We start from the raw sequence: 18,539 nt of genomic DNA, 5'->3' as shown, positions 1-18,539 counted from the left end.
GATGACCTAGTGCCGAACGGACGGCACCTCCGCGTTCAACACACATATGGTTGGGAGACATCTCCTCCTTCTTGATCCAGCAAGGGGGAAGGAGAGGTTGATGAAGATCCAGCAGCACGACGGCGTGGTGGTGGAAGCAACGGTGACCTCGGCAGGGCTTCGCCAAGCGCTGGGAGATGGAGGAGTGTCACGGGAGGGAGAGGGAGAGGCCAGGGGCTTGGGTGCGCAGCCCTCCCTCCCCCCCACTATATATAGGGTGCCTAGGGGGGCGCCGGCCCTAGGAGATCCAATCTCCTAGGGGGGGGCGGCCAAGGGGGTGCCTTGCCCCCCAAGGCAAGGGTGGCGCCCCCACCCCTAGGGTTTCTAACCCTAGGCGCAGGGGGAGGCCCAAGGGGGGCGCACCAGCCCACTAGGGGATGGTTCCCCTCCCACTTCAGCCCATGGGGCCCTCCGGGATAGGTGGCCCCACCTGGTGGACCCCCGGGACCCTTCCGGTGGTCCCGGTACAATACTGGTGACCCCGAAACCTTCCCGAAGGCCGAAACTGGACTTCATATATATAAATCTTTACCTCCGGACCATTCCGGAACTCCTCGTGACGTTCGGGATCTCATCCGGGACTCCTAGCAACTTTCAGGTTACCGTGTGCTAATATCTCTACAACCCTAGCGTCATCGAACCTTAAGTGTGTAGACCCTACGGGTTCGGGAGACATGCAGACATGACCGAGAAGCCTCTCCGGTCAATAACCAACAGCGGGATCTGGATACCCATGTTGGCTCCCACAAGCTCCACGATGATCTCATCGGATGAACCACGATGTCGAGGATTCAATCAATCCGTATACAATTCCCTTTGTCAATCGGTACGTTACTAGCCCGAGACTCGATCGTCGGTATCCCAATACCTTGTTTAGTCTCATTACCGGCAAGTCACTTTACTCATACCGTAATGCATGATCCAGTGATCAATCACTTGATCACTTTGAGCTCATTATGATGATGCATTACCGAGTGGGCCCAGAGATACCTCTCCATCATACGGAGTGACAAATCCCAGTCTCGATTAGTGCCAACCCAAAAGACACTTTCGGAGATACCTGTAATGTACCTTTATAGTCACCCAGTTACGTTGTGACGTTTGGCACACCCAAGTCACTCCTACGGTATCCGGGAGTTGCACAATCTCATGGTCTAAGGAAATGATACTTGACATTCAGAAAAGCTACAGCAAAGGAACTACACGATCTTTGAGCTAAGCTTAGGATTGGGCCTTGTCCATCACATCATTCTCCTAATGATGTGATCCCGTTATCAATGACATCTAATGTCCATAGTCAGGAAACCATGACTATCCTTTGATCAACGAGCTAGTCAACTAGAGGCTCACTAGGGACGTGTTGTGGTCTATGTATTCACACATGTATTACGATTTCCAGATAACACAATTATAGCATGAACAATAGACAATTATCATGAACAAAGAAATATAATAATAACCATTTTATTATTTCCTCTAGGGCATATTTCCAACAACGACCCTCCTTGCCAGAGCAACCAGGCAAGCCCCCCTTTGATCAACCCGATATCGCCTATTCTTCTCTCTACTACTTGCATTAGAGTAGTGTAGCATGTTACTGCTTTCCGTTAATCCTATTCTAATGCATAGCCTGTCTTTGCTACTACTGTTGTTATCTTTACCTGCAATCCTAAATGCTTAGTATATGATGCTAGTATTCCATCAGTGGCCCTACATTCTTGTTCGTCTACCATGCTACACTATTGGGCCGTGATCACTCGAGAGGTGATCACGAGTTTATACATACATACATACATACATATTATACAGATTACATGATGTGATTAAAGTCGGCTCGGCTCGTAGAGTACCCGCAAGTGATTCTGTTGTGGGGGCTGAAGGGACAGGTGGTTCCACCCAGGTAGTGGTGGGCTTGGGTTCCCGACGACCCCCGAGTGTTACATTTGTTGTGGAGCGACAGGGCAGGTTGAGACCACCTAGGTGAGAGGTGGGCCTGGCCCTGGTCGGCGTCTACGGTTACTTCAAAATAACACGCTTAACGAGATCTTGGTATTTGATCTGAGTCTGGCCACTGGCCCATACACACTAACCAACTACGTGAGAACAGTTATGGGCACTCGACGTCATGGTATCAGCCGAAGCCTTCGTGACGTCAGCGACTGAGCGATGCACGCCGGATTGGACTGGAACGCCTGCTCTTGTATTAGGGAGGCTAGGTCTGCTTCTGGCCGCCCACGCAACGTGCAGGTGTGCAATGGACGATGGGCCCAGACCCCTACGCCATAGGATTTAGACCGACATGTTGACCTCTCTGTTGTGCCTAGGTGGGGCTGCGACGTGTTGGTCTTCCAAGGCCGGGCATGACCCAGGAAAGTGTGTCCGGCCAAAGGGGACCGAGCGTGTTGGGAAATGTGGTGCACCCCTGCAGGGAAGTTTATCTATTTGAATAGCCATGTCCCTAGGTAAAAGGACGACCCGGAGTTGTACCTTGACCTTATGACAACTAGAATCAGATACTTAATAAAATACACCCTTCTAAGTGCCAGAAACAACCCGGTGATCGCTCTCTCACAGGGCGACAAGGGGAGGATCGCCGGGTAGGATTATGCTATGCGGTGATACTTAGTTAACTTACCATCTACTCTCTTCTTTTGCTTCAAGATGGAGGCTGCCAGAAGCGTAGTCTTCGATAGGACTAGCTATCCCCCTCTTATTCCGGCATTCTGTAGTTCGGTCCACATATACTACCCCTTTCATTGATACCAATGCATATGTAGTGTAGCTCCTTGCTTGCGAGTACTTTGGATGAGTACTCACAGTTGCTTTGCTCCCCCTTTTTCCCCTTTCTATACCCGGTTGTTGTGACCAGAAGTTGGAGCCCAGGAGCCAGACGCCACCATCGATGACGACTCTTACTACACTGGAGGTGCCTACTACTACGTGCAGGCCGCTGACGACGACCGGGAGTAGTTTAGGAGGATCCTAGGCAGGAGGCTTGCGCCTCTTTCGATATGTATCCTAGTTTGTGCTAGCCATCTTATGGCAACTTGTTTAACTTATGTCTGTACTCAGATATTGTTGCTTCTGTTGATTCGTCTATGATCGAGCTATTGTATTCGAGCCCTCGAGGCCCCTGGCTTATAATATGATGCTTGTATGACTTATTTTATTTGTAGAGTTGTGTTGTGATATCTTCCCGTGAGTCCCTGATCTTGATCGTACACGTTTGCGTGTATGATTAGTGTATGATACAATCGGGGGCGTCACACTCCCGATGATAGGATCGTTGGTGATGACGACGGTGATGATTTCCCCCTCCCAGAGGGAAGTTTCCCCGGCATAACAGCTCCACCGGAGCCCTAGATTGGTTCCGCCAAGGTTCCGCCTCGTGGCGGCGGAGTTTCGTCCCGTGAGCTTGCTTATGATTTTTTCCAGGATGAAAGACTCAATATAGCCAAAGATGGGCATCAGAGGTCTGCCAGGGGGCCCATGAGGCAGGGGGCGAGCCCAGGGGGTAGGGCGCGCCCCCCACCCTCATGGATGGTGGGTGGCCCCCCTCTGGTACTTCTTTTTCCCAATATTTTTTATATATTCTGAAACTTGCTCCCATGAAGTTTCAGGACTTTTGGAGTTGTGCAAAATAGGTCTCTAATATTTGCTCCTTTTCCAACCCAGAATTCCAGCTGCCGGCATTCTCCCTCTTCATGTAAACCTTATAAAAATGAGAATAGGCACAAGTATTGTGACATAATGTGTAATAACAGCCCATAATGCGATAAATATCAATATAAAAGCATGATGCAAAATGGATGTATCAACTCCCCCAAGCTTAGACCTCGCTTGTCCTCAAGCGGAAGCCGACATCGAAAAATATGTCCACATGTTTAGATATAGAGGTGTCGATAAAATAAAATACGGACATGAGGGCATCATGATCATTCTTAGGACAACAACATATATAAATATTGTCATATGATTTCTTATGCTAAAGTAACAATTCATTCACAGTTTCAAGTATGAATCATAAACTTCATTGAGAACCAACAAACTATAATCTCAGTCATTGAAGCAATTGCAATTTATCACAACATCAGAAAGAGTCAATATAAGAGCTTTTTAGCAAGTCCACATACTCAACTATCATTTAGTCTTTCACAATTGCTAACACTAACACAATACTTATGGGTATGAAGTTTTAATCAGACACAGAGAAAGATATGGGCTTATAGTTTTGCCTCCCAACCTTTTACCTCAAGGGTAATGTCAAAAATAATAGTTCATGAAAACTTACATCCAATTAGCTATATATATCAAGATCTTTCCAACACATTGGGATTGCCAAAGGATAAAATGTAAAAAGGAAAGGTGAAGATCACCGTGACTCTTGCATGAAGTATAAGGCAAGAATAAAAGATAGGCCCTTCGCAGGGAAGCAGAGGTTGTCACGTGCTTTTATGGTTGGATGCACAAAATCTTAATGCGAAAGAACGTCACTTTATATTGCCACTTGTGATATGGACCTTTATTATGCAGTTCGTCGCTTTTATTTCTTCCACATCACAAGATCATATAAAGCTTATTTTCTCCACACTAATAAATCATACATATTTAGAGAGCAATTTTTATTGCTTGCAACGATGACAACTTACTTGAAGGATCTTACTCAATCCATAGGTAGATATGGTGGACTCTTATGGCAAAACCGGGTTTAAGGATATTTGGAAGTGCAAGTAGTATCTCTACTTGGTACAAAGAATTTGGCTAGCATGAGAGGGAAAGGCAAGCTCAACAGGTTGGATGATCCATGACAATATGATTTATTTCAGATATAAGAAAACATAACCCATTAAGTTGTCTTCCTTGTCCAACATCAACTCTTTAACATGTCATATTTTAATGAGTGCTCACAATCATAAAATATGTCCAAGATAGTGTACTTATATGTGAAAACCTCTCTTTCTTTATTATTTCCTATTAATTGCAATGATGACCAAAACTATGTTTTTCAACTCTCAACAACTTTTATTCATCATACTTTTTATATGTGAAGTCATTACTCTCCATAAGATCCATATGATCTCTTCCTCTTTTATTTTATTCCCTCGAGATCATAGCAAGATAATCAAGCCCTTGACACAACACTAATCTTTATTATATATAGCTCATGGACTCGATTACACAGAAGAATCATAAAGCAAAACTCAAAACTAGATCATACTAAAACTTTATTCTACTAGATCAAGATATTACCAAAAGGATCGAACTAAGAAAAACAGTAAAGATAAAAGTGTGATGGTGATACGATACCGGGGCACTCCCCCAAGCTTGGCAGTTGCCAAGGGGAGTACCCATACCCATGCGTTCATTTCTCCTTCTTAGGAGGTGGTGATGATGGAGTTGTTGATGGCGTGTGCTTCTTCCTTAATTTGTGCTTGAGGATAGAATTTTTCTCCCTTAGGTCACCGATCTCCTGCTCAAGGCTTAATACCTTTTTGCATAGTTCCTGTTTGTTCTCCTGCAAGAGGCGAAAAGGGATAAACTCGATCTTAGGTTTCTTTGCTCTATCGGGGAGTGTCGTGGTTTTGTCACGGCAGATCTCCTCGTGAAAGGACTTAGTTGTGGAGCCATCGCTACGGGTTAGCTTAAAGGGGTTAAACCAGACAAGGGACATGAGAGTTTTTATACTAGTTCGGCCCCTTGGATGAAGGTAAAAGCCTACATCTAGTTGTGTTGGTATTGCTAGGGTTTCGATGACCAGGGAGCGAATCCGCTTTGCCTGGCTCTCGAGTTGTTGTCTGTTGTCCCTAAACCGCTGACGGGTCGTCCCTTTATATACATAGGTGGATGCCCGCCGGTTTACAGAGTCCCGAGGCTGGGTCATAAACGTGTCCGGCTCGGCCTCTATCCTTCCTATCTTACAATGCAAGTTACATAATAAGGTCGGTTTACATCTACAAGCCTTAACTCGCCTTTGGGCCTTGGGCCTTCGTAAAGCGCCATCATTTTTACGTCTTCATGGGCTTTTAATCTTCATAAAGTTAATCCGGCTACTCCTAGCCGGTTTACGTACAGTAGTAATATCCCCAACATTAGGCCCCAGATTGGTTTGAACTTGTTCATGTCAATCTTCAACACTTAGAAAAATTCCTCCTTTGCATCTTCCCTTTGATCTTGCAAACCGCCATGACGTCATACTCCAGGATCATGATAAACCACGATGACATCACTTTGTTACTTAAATGATATATCTCACCTTCAGTTAATGAGCCTCCGACAATCAAGGCGACCGCTCCTGTTAGGTACCAATATTCTGGCTCCTCGATTCTCGTGCCTGTCACCTCCCCCTTTTACCTTATAAATAGGGCCAAGGGTCATTTCCTTTTTCCCTCCATCTCTTTGCTTCTTCTTCCTCCTCGCGACACCCCTGCACCCGAGTGCCGCCGCCATCGCCGAGCTTCGCCTCTGCATCTCCTTTGGCCGCTGCATCGACCCGATCGCACCAGAGAGTTGCGGCATATCTCCGCTGCTTCAACAACCGTTGTAAGTCTTCCCCTTTCCTCCTCTGTAGATCTATCTAGGGTTTCAGTGTTCATCAAAGTTCATTGAAGCTCCGACACTGTTCGTCCCTGTTCCTCTTCAGTCCATAGATGAAAAACCTTAAGCTTGATGTATTCCGTGTGGTAGCTATAACATTCCTTGTCTTTGCTATCAAAACAAACCCTAATGCGCATAAAAACCGACCTGGACCTTTTGCAAATCACTTCGGGACCAACCTTTTTAGGTCTAAATCTTTTTGCTTTTCTGACCCGTGGTAGATCCAAAACGCTAATGTGATCTTTATGAAATCTGTTTTTCCTTACTTAGTCATTCTTGCCTTAGATCTGTTCCTTCTATATCACATAGACGGCCATTCTTGCCTTAGATCTGTACCTTCTATATCACATAGACGGTTTACCCTTGTAGAGAGTAATCTATTATATACCATTAGTCCCCTTGTAAACCGGCAATCCCTTGATCTCCGTTGTTATACTCCGGTTTAATAGTATGTGTATACCTCTGTTTCTGCTTATTGCTTTGTCATTCATAATTGTATCAGCCTCCGGTTTACCAATTTCACATACTTGGATTCCTTTGTCCCGTTGTACCTTATGCATCACTATGAATGATTTGTAAACCGACATTTCTTTCCAGCTTTTCACTTGCAAAGGCCAAGCAGTTTTATTCCTGCAACTGGGCTTCCTCCCGGGTTACCGAGGAGCAACTGAACGGAATGGTCAAGATCGTAACCTTACCAAAGAAGAATGAGATCCGGTGGCGAGTTCCTGGACCGGAAAATCCTCCCACCCCTAAGCAAGGTGAGGTAGTGGTGTTTGTTGATCACATAGGCCGTGGTTTCAAACCGCCCGGATCAAGGTTTTTCTGGGATGTACTTGCCAGCTTTCAACTCCACCCTCGAGATATTGGACCCAACTCGGTATCCAATATATGCAACTTTCAAGTTTTCTGTGAAGTGTACCTACAAGAAGAGCCAACTATGGAGCTGTTCCGGGATTTCTTCCATCTGAACCGGCGCACTGAATTAATGAATTTGTAGACGGACCCAATACTGAACTTGGTGGCGTATCTATTCAGAAAAGAAAAGAGGTTGAATTTCCTCATGCCAAGCTGCATAGTCACCCCAAAGAGTGGAATCAAACTTGGTTCTACTATAAAGACACCTCCCCTAAAGATGAAAATCCGCTGCCGGGTTATCGGGCCCACCGGCTGGCCAATACTCATCCTCTTCCACAACGATTAAGTGCCCAGGAACGGGCCCCGTATGCACCTCAACTCGCCAAGATGAGGGCCTTCTTGGCCAATGGTTTAACAAGTGTAGACTTTGTCCGTTGCTGGATATCCTGGAGTATCTTGCCGCTAAGTCGCCGCTCCCGCTTAATGTGCGAGTACACTGGTGAAGTAGAAGACTCCCAACATCATATCAATATTCAGCTAACAGATGAAGAAGTCACCGAGGCTGTCAAGAAGATATTGAATGAATCAGAAGCTGTTTGTTGGCAAACCGGACTAGACCCTTTTTACACGCAAAACAAACCGCCTGCCGTAAGTATTGTTCTTCCGCTTTACCCTTGATATCTTTAGAGTATACAATCTTTGAATACCCTTCTTTTTTACTTTTAAACAGGGTGATGGTCCGTTTTGGAAGAAGAAACCTCAAGAGAAAGCGGCAAAAACTTCCCGCCCTAAAACCAAAGCCGTCAAGAAAACCACAAAGCGGAAGGCACCTGAACGCATCAGTATGGAACTGGACAACGACCCGGATGAACCGGAAGTTGAGGTAGAACTTGATTCACTTGGTTACCTTTTCATGCATCTCATTGACAATGATACTTATCAGGAGGACATGGAGAGCAGCCAAGCTGACGATGAAGAGGTAATTATCCTTTCCTCCGGTTCAGACTCTCTGCCAACACAAAAAATCCGTCAAGCGGTCCGGAAAGTAAGCATTTCACATCCTCTTGCTCACTTGGATCCAACATTTATTTTGAAGAAGCAGCAGCATGAGGCTCGCCGCACAATCCGGCACAACGGCCAAAAGGTTACATCGCCCGGTTTACCGGACACTCCGGTTCGAAAACGCCAATCTGAGGTCTCACCCGCTTCTGACACTTCTTATCCCAAGGCAGGCTATTTCCGACAACCTCTTAATCCGTCTGATTCGAATTATCAGGTGACACCTCCTTCATCCTCTGGCGAGTCAACAGTGACCCAACTCCCTCCTCTCAAAACCGTAGCTGGGTAAGTACTTCAACCCTTTCTGTTGATGTTTCATACTTTATATGCTGAGCTAACCTTTGCATTTTGTTCTGTTTAGAGCCAAAGCTAGACCCAGTAAAAAGGCCCGGGTGAATAATCCGCCCAAAGACCAGGTGGTTACTGAACCGGAGCAGACTGCTGAACTGGAGGGTCGAAATCCTGAAGCTACCTTTGATGAACCACCCCCTCAAGATCACAATACTGATGAACAAGCAGAAGTTGATACTGTTGTGCTTGATGATGAACTGGCCAATCCAATCCGGACTGGTAACAGATCTTCTAGTCCGGTGAGAGCTACTGACACTCCATCAACTCCAGAAAAGGCTGGTGGAGACAAAGAAGGCGAGGTTATCATTATTGGTATTGGTCACACCTCTCCTGGCCATCCTGTAATCTTGGCCAAGCATAGTGCCAAGGAAGAGCATGCTACCATGGAAAAAGGCAAATGGAGCACCGACTTGTCAAGCTACGCCCATCTCAGCGCTCAAGAACTCCACTCTGGTTTTCTAAACCGTCTGCACATAAACCGTGATTATGAAGCCGGTTTGGTGAACTTGATGAAGGAGCGCTATGAGGTATTTTCATCACTTTTCCTTTCGTAAATCCAAAGTACAAGTATCAACCCAAGTAGCCCCCAAGGGCCAGTTTATGATGGCAATCATAAACTGGGACTTGATAATACCTTAACTCTTGCAAACCTTTCCTACATATACCAACTGATCTTTTGAAGTAAACCAGACGTGATTATTGTATTCCTGTAGTTTTCGCCTGTGTAGTCCCCAAGGGCCGGTTTATCTTTCCAAGGTGAACCGGGTCTTTAATCCGTGCATCCATTTGAACAGATGTACATTAGCCCCCAAGTGTCAAGGATAATGCTTGCATTGTACTTGAGACTTGCAAAGAAAATTTTGATGATAGAACAAATAGGCATTAGCCCCCAAGTACAAAGTGCATAACTTGTTATACGCTTGGTACTTCAAAAATAGACATATCTCATTGTTGATATATCTTCCCTTTGCAGGCCGAGCTGAGTAAAAGGGATGCTCAAACCGCTGACCTTCAGGAGAACGTCAAATCTCAGCAAGCAGAGGCTTCCAAGGCCAAGGAGGAGTTAACAAATGCCTTTGCTGCCATGGAAAGGTTGAAAGAGACCTTTAACAAAGAGCGTGCAGACTGGGAGACGGAAAAGGCCGGTTTAACAAAGAAGCCCGAGGATGTAGAGGCAGCCCTGAAGCCGGTGGTTGAAGAACTGACCGGCTTAAAGCGGCAGATTAATGCCATGACTTCTGTTGTGTTTGGTAAGTACTCTCTCATGAAGTTTTTGTAATTCGTAATATCTTATGAATGACTTATTTACTGATGTTTAACCATGACAGGGACCCACATTACTCATCTAGACTCCGATATGCGAATGAAGCTTAAAGCGGCCTACACTTTGATAGAACAGCTGTTTTCTGGATTGCAGCGAGCCATTTGCACTGCAACTTATAACAAGCCCCCGCCATCGCTGATAAAAGAGACTATCGAAAAGCTGCCCATGCTGCCTGCCCGGATCGATGAACTGAAGAAATCAACCACAAGGTCAGGTGCATTAACCACACTAATCCGAGCCAAGGCATGGATTCCGAATCTTGAACCGGCAGATATCATCAAAGGCTATCCTGGTGTGAAAGAAGAAGGTTCAGACTTGAATAATGACGATCTCCGAAGGCTGACAAAGGAGATGCGGCCTATAGCAAGCAAACTGGCGGAGGGCACAGATCTGTCACATTTTCAACCGGTTTACGATGCTGAAGGGAAAAGATAGCCCACACTGATTCATAATGTAGAAGAGCTTGTTCCGCCAATCCGTAAGCACACTTACGCTCTTGATATTGACCCTTCCAACCTTATTCATGAAGAAGCCGTTTTTCAAGCCTTATTGGAATCGACTGGTCAACGCCTGATTTCCAGCGACTGGGGAGGGATGAAGAGAATACGCCCACTCAAGATGTCCCTCAATCGTCAAGTCGTCCAGATGAGGAATCATAAACCGGTGGCCGGTTTACCAGTTGCAGTCTTCCGCTCTTGAAAACAATTATTCAATTTGGGCTGTTTAAAGCACCTTGTAATAGGATAGCGTGAACACCTTTATCTGCCATGCCATCGAGCATGTTTTGTGGTGCTTGTTACTTAAAACTTGCCATGCCTTTGGGAGTTATGATATGCATAGTCCATTATGGCTTTTGTTCCTCCATATAAAAACTTGAAAATGTCCTAGTGGTTTACCACTGGACGGGTCACAATGCCCAAAAAATATATACATAACTTGGATGGATAACCAAGATTGTAATAACCAGATATAAAATAGATGATATGTGTGACATACCTCGTTGGCTGACCAACTGTTTGTATAGTAAGGGTGAAAAGCACCAATCTAGAGTGTTGATGACTCCTTGCCCTCTTGTCGGTTCATATAAAACCCATACCGGGTTATAATAGCCACTGTATAATGCTGGTGACATCTAGTCAAAACCAGACCGGAGCAACGTATTGCCGGTTTAGAACTGATCATGTACTGACAATTGAGCGTTGAAAGCCATGCCGGGTTGTAAGAAACATCGGTTTATCAGAAAATATTCATAAATCCCTTATCAAAAGATTGTAAAACAGTAAAGACAAAAGAAATATGCAAGGCTTTTCATGGGCTGCCAGGCCCTAAGTCGAGGCTTTTCATGGGCTGCTAGGCCGCTGAGTTAAACCATTTTGCAAAGCCTTTAAGATGGACCTCAATCTTTAACCAATCACCGTTTTAACTTTGACAAGTTCAGGGTCTATGAGATTGACTTGTCAAACGTTCGATGGGTCATACCAGGTTTACCTGGACGGAGTGGCTTACTTAAAGAGGTAGGATAACCCGGGGTTTTAGGTGAATACACCTGGCTTCCAAGCCTGGCTTGATAGCCTATTACAAAGGTGCAAGCTTGTTGTTCTTTGAGAAGCAAGGAGCCCCCAAGTAATATTTGAGCTATGCTCAATGGTTACCTATGTTTGAGTTGCGCTTTATGCAACAGACTCTCTTTGGTTCCACATAATTTCCTTTTGGCTTTAAGCCTATCAAAAGGTGTAGCTATGGTGTAAATACAACCAAGCCCCCTAGTGATTTCCCTTTTTGGTCTTAAGCCGATCAAGAGGTGTAGCTATGGTTCGGATACGACCAAGCCCCCTAGTGATTCCTTTTATATCTGTGTGGCTTCATAAGCCGGGTTAATAGAACTCCGCTTTGTAAGTAGAAGCCCCCATGGAACCACACATGATGTAAAAAAGAACAGAGACCCGTTTTAGCTGAGGCTCCGGTTTATTATATAATATACATTGTCACAAGTATGTACATAAGAAGAGCCTGTGGCTCAAGTATAGTAAGGATGAAGAAGAGCTATATTCCACGGCCGCTGAGTCTCCTCCTCCGATTTGCGTGAGTCTTTGTGCTCTCGAACATCGATGAGGTAGTATGACCCGTTCTGCAGATTTTTGCTGACCACAAAAGGTCCTTCCCAAGGTGGGGATAACTTGTGCATATCAGTCTGATCCTGGAAGAGCCGGAGCACCAGATCGCCTTCTTGAAAAGTTCTGGTCTTAACCCGGCGGCTGTGATAATGTCGGAGATCTTGTTGATAAATCGCCGAACGTGCTGCTGCTAAATCACGCTCCTCATCTAACAGGTCCAGTGAGTCCTGGCGTGCTTTCTCATTCTCAGCTTCAACATAAGCCGTCACATGGGGTGAGTCATGACGGATATCACTAGGGAGAACCACCTCTGCTCCGTAAACCATGAAGAAAGGCGTGTAACCCGTAGATCTGTTTGGCGTGGTGTTGATACTCCATAGTACGGAAGGTAAATCCTCCACCCAACAACCCGGCGTCCGCTTTAAAGGAACCATAAGCCGGGGTTTGATACCTCTCAAAATTTCTTGATTTGCCCTTTCTGCTTGACCATTAGACTAGGGGTGAGCCATTTACGCTACATCAAGCCGAATGTGCTCACGTTGACAAAATTCCTCCATATCACACTTGGATAGATTAGTACCATTATCAGTTATAATACTGTGTGGAAAACCAAACCGGAACATCACCTTTTTGATGAATTAAACCCCCGTGGCTGCATCACACTTACTGACTGGCTCTACTTCTACCCACTTGGTGAACTTGTCAACTGCCACTAACAGGTGGGTCTTTTTGTCCTTGGATTTGTTAAAGGGTCCAACCATATCGAGCCCCCAAGTTGCAAATGGCCAAGTAATTGGAATCATTCTCAACTCATGAGCCGACACATGAGCGTGGCGTGCAAATTTCTGACAGCCGTCACACCTTTTGACTAAATCCTTAGCATCAGCATGAGCCGTCAACCAATAGAAGCCGTGACGAAAAGCCTTAGCCACCAAGGATTTTGAACCGGCGTGGTGACCACAATCTCCTTCGTGGATTTCTTGCAAAATCTCACAACCCTCTTGAGGAGACACGCAGCGCTGAATTGCTCCTATGACGCTGTAACAATGTAACTCCCAATTGATAATGGTCATTGACTTGGATCGCCTGATTATCTGCCGGGCCAAGGTTTCATCCTCTGGTAACTCGCCCCGGTTCATGTATGCCAAGTACGGGACTGTCCATTCCGGTATAACATGCAAAGCCGCCATCAACTGGGACTCCGGGTCAGGAATAGCCAACTCCTCCTCTGTGGGTATCTTGACTGACGAATTATGCAGTACGTCGAGGAAGACATTAGATGGCACCAGTTTACGCTAAGAGCCTAGACGACTTAAAGCGTCCGATGCTTCATTCTTTCGCCGGTCTATATGGTCAACTTGATAACCCTTGAAATGACCAGCCACTATGTCCACCTCTCGTCGATATGCAGCCATGAGTGGGTCCTTAGAATCCCAAGTGCCAGATACCTGTTGAGCCACCAGGTCCGAGTCACCGAAGCACTTAACCCGGCTTAAGTTCATCTCCTTATCCATCCGAAGACCGTGGAGTAAGGCCTCATACTCAGATGCATTGTTAGTGCAAGGGAACATTAAGCAAAGAACATAACAAAACTTGTCACCTCGTGGGGAAGTTAATATGACACCAGCCCCCGAGCCCTCCAATTGCCTGGACCCATCAAAGTGAATAGTCCAATAAGTGTTGTCTCGCTTTTCCTCTGGTGCCTGCAACTCTGTCCAATATTTGATGAAGTCCACGAGTGCTTGAGATTTTATCGTTGTGTGAGGTGTGTACTTGATCCCGTGAGGTCCAAGCTCAATAGCCCACTTGGCAATCCGGCCAGTCCCCTCTCTGTTTTGGATGATATCTCCCAAAGGGGATGAACTAACCACTATGATAAGATGACCCTGAAAATAGTGCTTGAGCTTCCTGATTGCCATAAAAACTCCATACACCAGCTTTTGCCTATGCGGATACCTCTGCTTTGATTCGATAAGCACGTCACTCATATAATAAACCGGTCGTTGAACCGGATACTCTTTTCCAGCCTCCTTGCACTCCACAACAATAGCCACACTGACAGCCCGGGCATTAGCAGCCACATATAGCAGTAAAGGCTCTTTATCGATCGGAGCCGCAAGGACAGGCGGTTCAGCTAACTGCCTCTTCAGATCCTCAAACGCTTTATCAGCCGCATCGCTCCAGACAAAGTCATCCATTTTCTTTAGCATCTGATATAAAGGGATAGCATTTTCCCCAAGACGACTAATAAACCGGCTCAAAGCTGCAATCCGGCCCGCCAGACACTGAACGTCATTGATACATGCCAGTTTAGCTAGAGAGGTGATAGCTGTGATCTTCTCCGGATTAGTCTCAATGCCCCTGTTAGACACCAGAAAACCCAAGAGCTTGACTGCTGGAACACCAAAGACACATTTGTCCGAATTAAGCATCATCTTATAAACCCGGAGGTTGTCAAAGGTTTCTCTCAAGTCATCTATCAATGTTTCCTCCTTCCTGGACTTTACCACAATACCATCCACATATATGTGAACATTGCGCCCAATCTTCTTATGAAGACAGTTCTGAACACATCATTGATAAGTCTCCTGGGCACTCTTGAGCCCAAAGCGCATGGAGACATAGCAGAAGGCTCCAAAGGGAGTTATAAAATATGTCTTCTCCTGGTCCTTAACTGCCATTTTGATCTGATGATAACCAGAGTAAGCATCCAAGAAACACAAACGGTCACAACCCGCTGCAGCGTCAATAATCTGATCAATACAAGGGAGGGAAAAGGGATCTGCTGGGCAAGCCTTGTTCAAATCTGTGTAGTCCATACACATATGCCAAGTGCTGTTTTTCTTAAGAACCAGCACCGGATTAGCCAACCACTCCGGGTGAAAGACCTCCATAATAAACCCTGTGGCCAACAGCCGAGCTACCTCCTCACCGATAGCCTTACGCCTTTCTTCGTTGAAGCGGCGGAGAAACTGCCTGACCGGTTTAAACTTAGGATCTATATTAAGTGATTGCTCAGCGAGTTCCCTCGGTACACCTGGCATGTCATAAGGCTCCCATGCAAAGATGTCCCGGTTCTCACGGATGAACTCGATGAGCGCGCTTTCCTATTTGGGATCCAGGTTAGCGCTGATGCTGAACTGCTTGGATGAATCGCGAGGAACAAAGTCAACCATCTTAGTGTCTGTAGCTGATTTAAACTTTAACGCTGGATCGTGCTCCGTAGTTGGTTTTTTCAAAGAAGTCATGTCTGCCGGATCAACCGTGTCCTTATAAAACTTCAGCTCCTCTATGGCACAAACCGACTCAGCATAAGCCGCATCACCCTCTTCACATTCCAAAGCAATCTTCCTGCTTCCATGTACTGTGATGGTCCCTTTATGACCCGGCATCTTAAGCTGTAGATATACATAGCATGGCCTCGCCATGAACTTGGCATAAGCCAGCCATCCAAACAGGGCGTGATACGGACTCTTGATTTTCACCACCTCAAAAGTCAACGTCTCTGACCTTGAGTCATGATCATCTCCAAAAGCCACCTCTAGGGCTATCTTGCCCACCGGATACGTAGACTTGCTAGGCACCACACCGTGAAAAACGATGTTCGATGGTTTAAGATTCTTATATGTCAATCCCATACGATGGAAGGTATCATACTAAAGGATATTGATACTACTTCCACCATCCATAAGCACCTTGGTGAAATTATACCCCCAACTTGAGGTGCCACCACTAAGGCCAGATGACCCGGATTATCAACCAGGGGTGGGTGATCCTCTCGACTCCATAAAATTGGTTGCTCAGACCAGCGCAAATACTGAGGCAGTGCCGGTTCAACAGAGTTCACGGCCCTCTTGTGAAGCTTCTGATCACGCTTGCACAAGCTAGTGGTGAAAACATGATACTGCCAACTATTCAACTGCTTTGGATTGCTCTAATAACCCGACTGCTGCTGTTGTTGATTCCCCTAATGGTTATAACCTCCCTGATTGCCCTGGTTCCCTTGATTACCATGTCCGGTTTGATTGCCTTGGAATCCTGAACCGGAGCTGCTGCCTCCATAACCCGGCCCATGAAAACCACCTCCTGAACCGCCGGGCGGGCCATTATCATATTGAAACATATTGGACTTCTTGAACTCTTGCATGATGAAACAATCCTTCCAAAGATGTGAAGCTGGCCTCTCCTTCGATCCATGCTTTGGACAAGGTTGATTTAACAGGCGTTCCAAATTGGGGCCTGAACCTCCACCCCTCTGGGGCGGTTTGCCCTTACGGCGCTGACCGTTGTCCTGAGCATTGGTGTTAGCCACAAAGTCCAAACTATTGTCTGCCTTGCGCTTACCATTATTCCCATGACCTGCCGGATTGTGCTGCTACCCCTTGGTATTGCCGTTCTTTTCCCCTTCCCCGGTTTGTCATCCTCAGACTCAGGGTCTTTGGTACTATCTGAATCGGCATATTTCACCAAAGCAGCCATAAGGGTTGACATGTCATTGCAATGATGTTTGAGCCTCCCTAGCTTCAATTTCAATGGCATAAACCGGCAATTACCCTCCAACGTTAAAACCCTTGTGTCCGCGTTGATACGGTCCGATGAATCCAGAATAGCCGAGACTCGCTTCACCCAATGAGTTGTAGACTCCCCATCCTCTTGAACACAAGCGGCCAGGTCCACAATCGACATAGGCTGCTTACAAGTATCTTTAAAATTCTGGATGAATCGGTGTTTTAACTCCGCCCATGACCCGACAAAATTAGCCGGTAAGCTCTTTAACCAAGTACGAGCTGTCCCCTCCAACATCATGGTGAAGTATTTAGCGCACACCGCTTCATCCACATCCAACATCTCCATTTCCATCTCATAACTCTCAACCCATGACTCTGGTTGCAAATCGGCGGTGTAATTGGGCACCTTATGAGGGCCTTTAAAATCCTTGGGCAGTCGCACATTACACAATGCGGGAGTAAGACACGGCACCCCTAAAGAACTGACGACCACGCCTAGCTCCACTGAAGTGGTAGGATGAAGCGGAGTAGGTTGACGAGCTGCGTGCTGAGCTGCTAACTCGGCTTCTCGACGTGCACGACCATGATCCACCACATCCTGCGCATTGGCACCACCACCTACCGGGTTGTGCCCTTGCGGCGAGTTATGGTGACGTGCACTGCTTGATACGGCCAGCTCATCCTCAACGTGCCTGCTGTAGCTCCGACTCGGGCGGGGGGTGGAATGAATCCTCTCGCGACTATGCGAATAAGCCTGCTGCTGGTTTAAAGCTGTTTGAAGGAGCTCTCTGGCCCGTCGTGTCTCAATCGCCACTGGTGACTCGCCGTCCATTGGGAGGGCCGCCAATTGTGAAGCGGCGACCACAATGTTATCCAACGGGTTGGAGTAATGCCCCGAAGGCGTCGGAACATACTGTGGCACAATGTTGTTCTGATGAGGGGGGTTCCTCATGTACGGCTGAACCGGCGCTCCTGTTCCTGGTGCCTCAGTCCGGTTTCCCACCGGCTGGTTACTGGTTCCTGCTCCAGCCTAAGCCGATAGGCCCGAGCTTCTAACTTGGCTCATAACCCGGCGGGAGGTGCGACCGGTATATCCTCCTCATGACATCATCTGAGGCACTCTGATCCAGCCTAAGCCGGTAGGCCCGAGCTTCTAACTTGGCCCGTTCTGTAGCCATCCTGGCGTTCTCTGCTGCCAGGTCCGATTTAGCCTGAGTTATCTGATCCTTCACCTTTGCGATCTCCGCATTATGCTGATCTTGGGTTGCGGCGTCCACTTCTGCTGCCATCAATGTTGCCAAAGCATCGAACAAATCAGACAGAACCTGAGCCGGAGGCGGCACAGAGCCCCCTGCTCCCGCTGGCATTGCTGTTGGTGAACCGGAGAGCATTGCCACGGTGGTAGAAGAGTGATGCGCTGGTTGTGTACCGGCCATGAAGACCGCGACCCGATTTGGCAGATCGAGGGGGCCCGGAATACTGTTGCCATTGGAACCTCCACTAATCCGGCCGTCCTGCAGCTGATACAGCAACTCGGTCTCTCTGGTTGAAGACTCGTCATCAGAACAGACGATGGTTTCGCCATCAGATGCCGGTCCATCCTCATATTCCGCTCCATGGATGACACCTACGAAAACATGCCTTGCTACGGGATGAACCGGGGCAGGGCTTGCATGCTGAGCCGTCTCGATG

Source organism: Triticum dicoccoides, chromosome 3A, assembly GCF_002162155.2.
Source record: "Triticum dicoccoides isolate Atlit2015 ecotype Zavitan chromosome 3A, WEW_v2.0, whole genome shotgun sequence".
Classification (NCBI taxonomy): domain Eukaryota; kingdom Viridiplantae; phylum Streptophyta; class Magnoliopsida; order Poales; family Poaceae; genus Triticum; species Triticum dicoccoides.
This window is presented reverse-complemented; position numbering follows the sequence as displayed.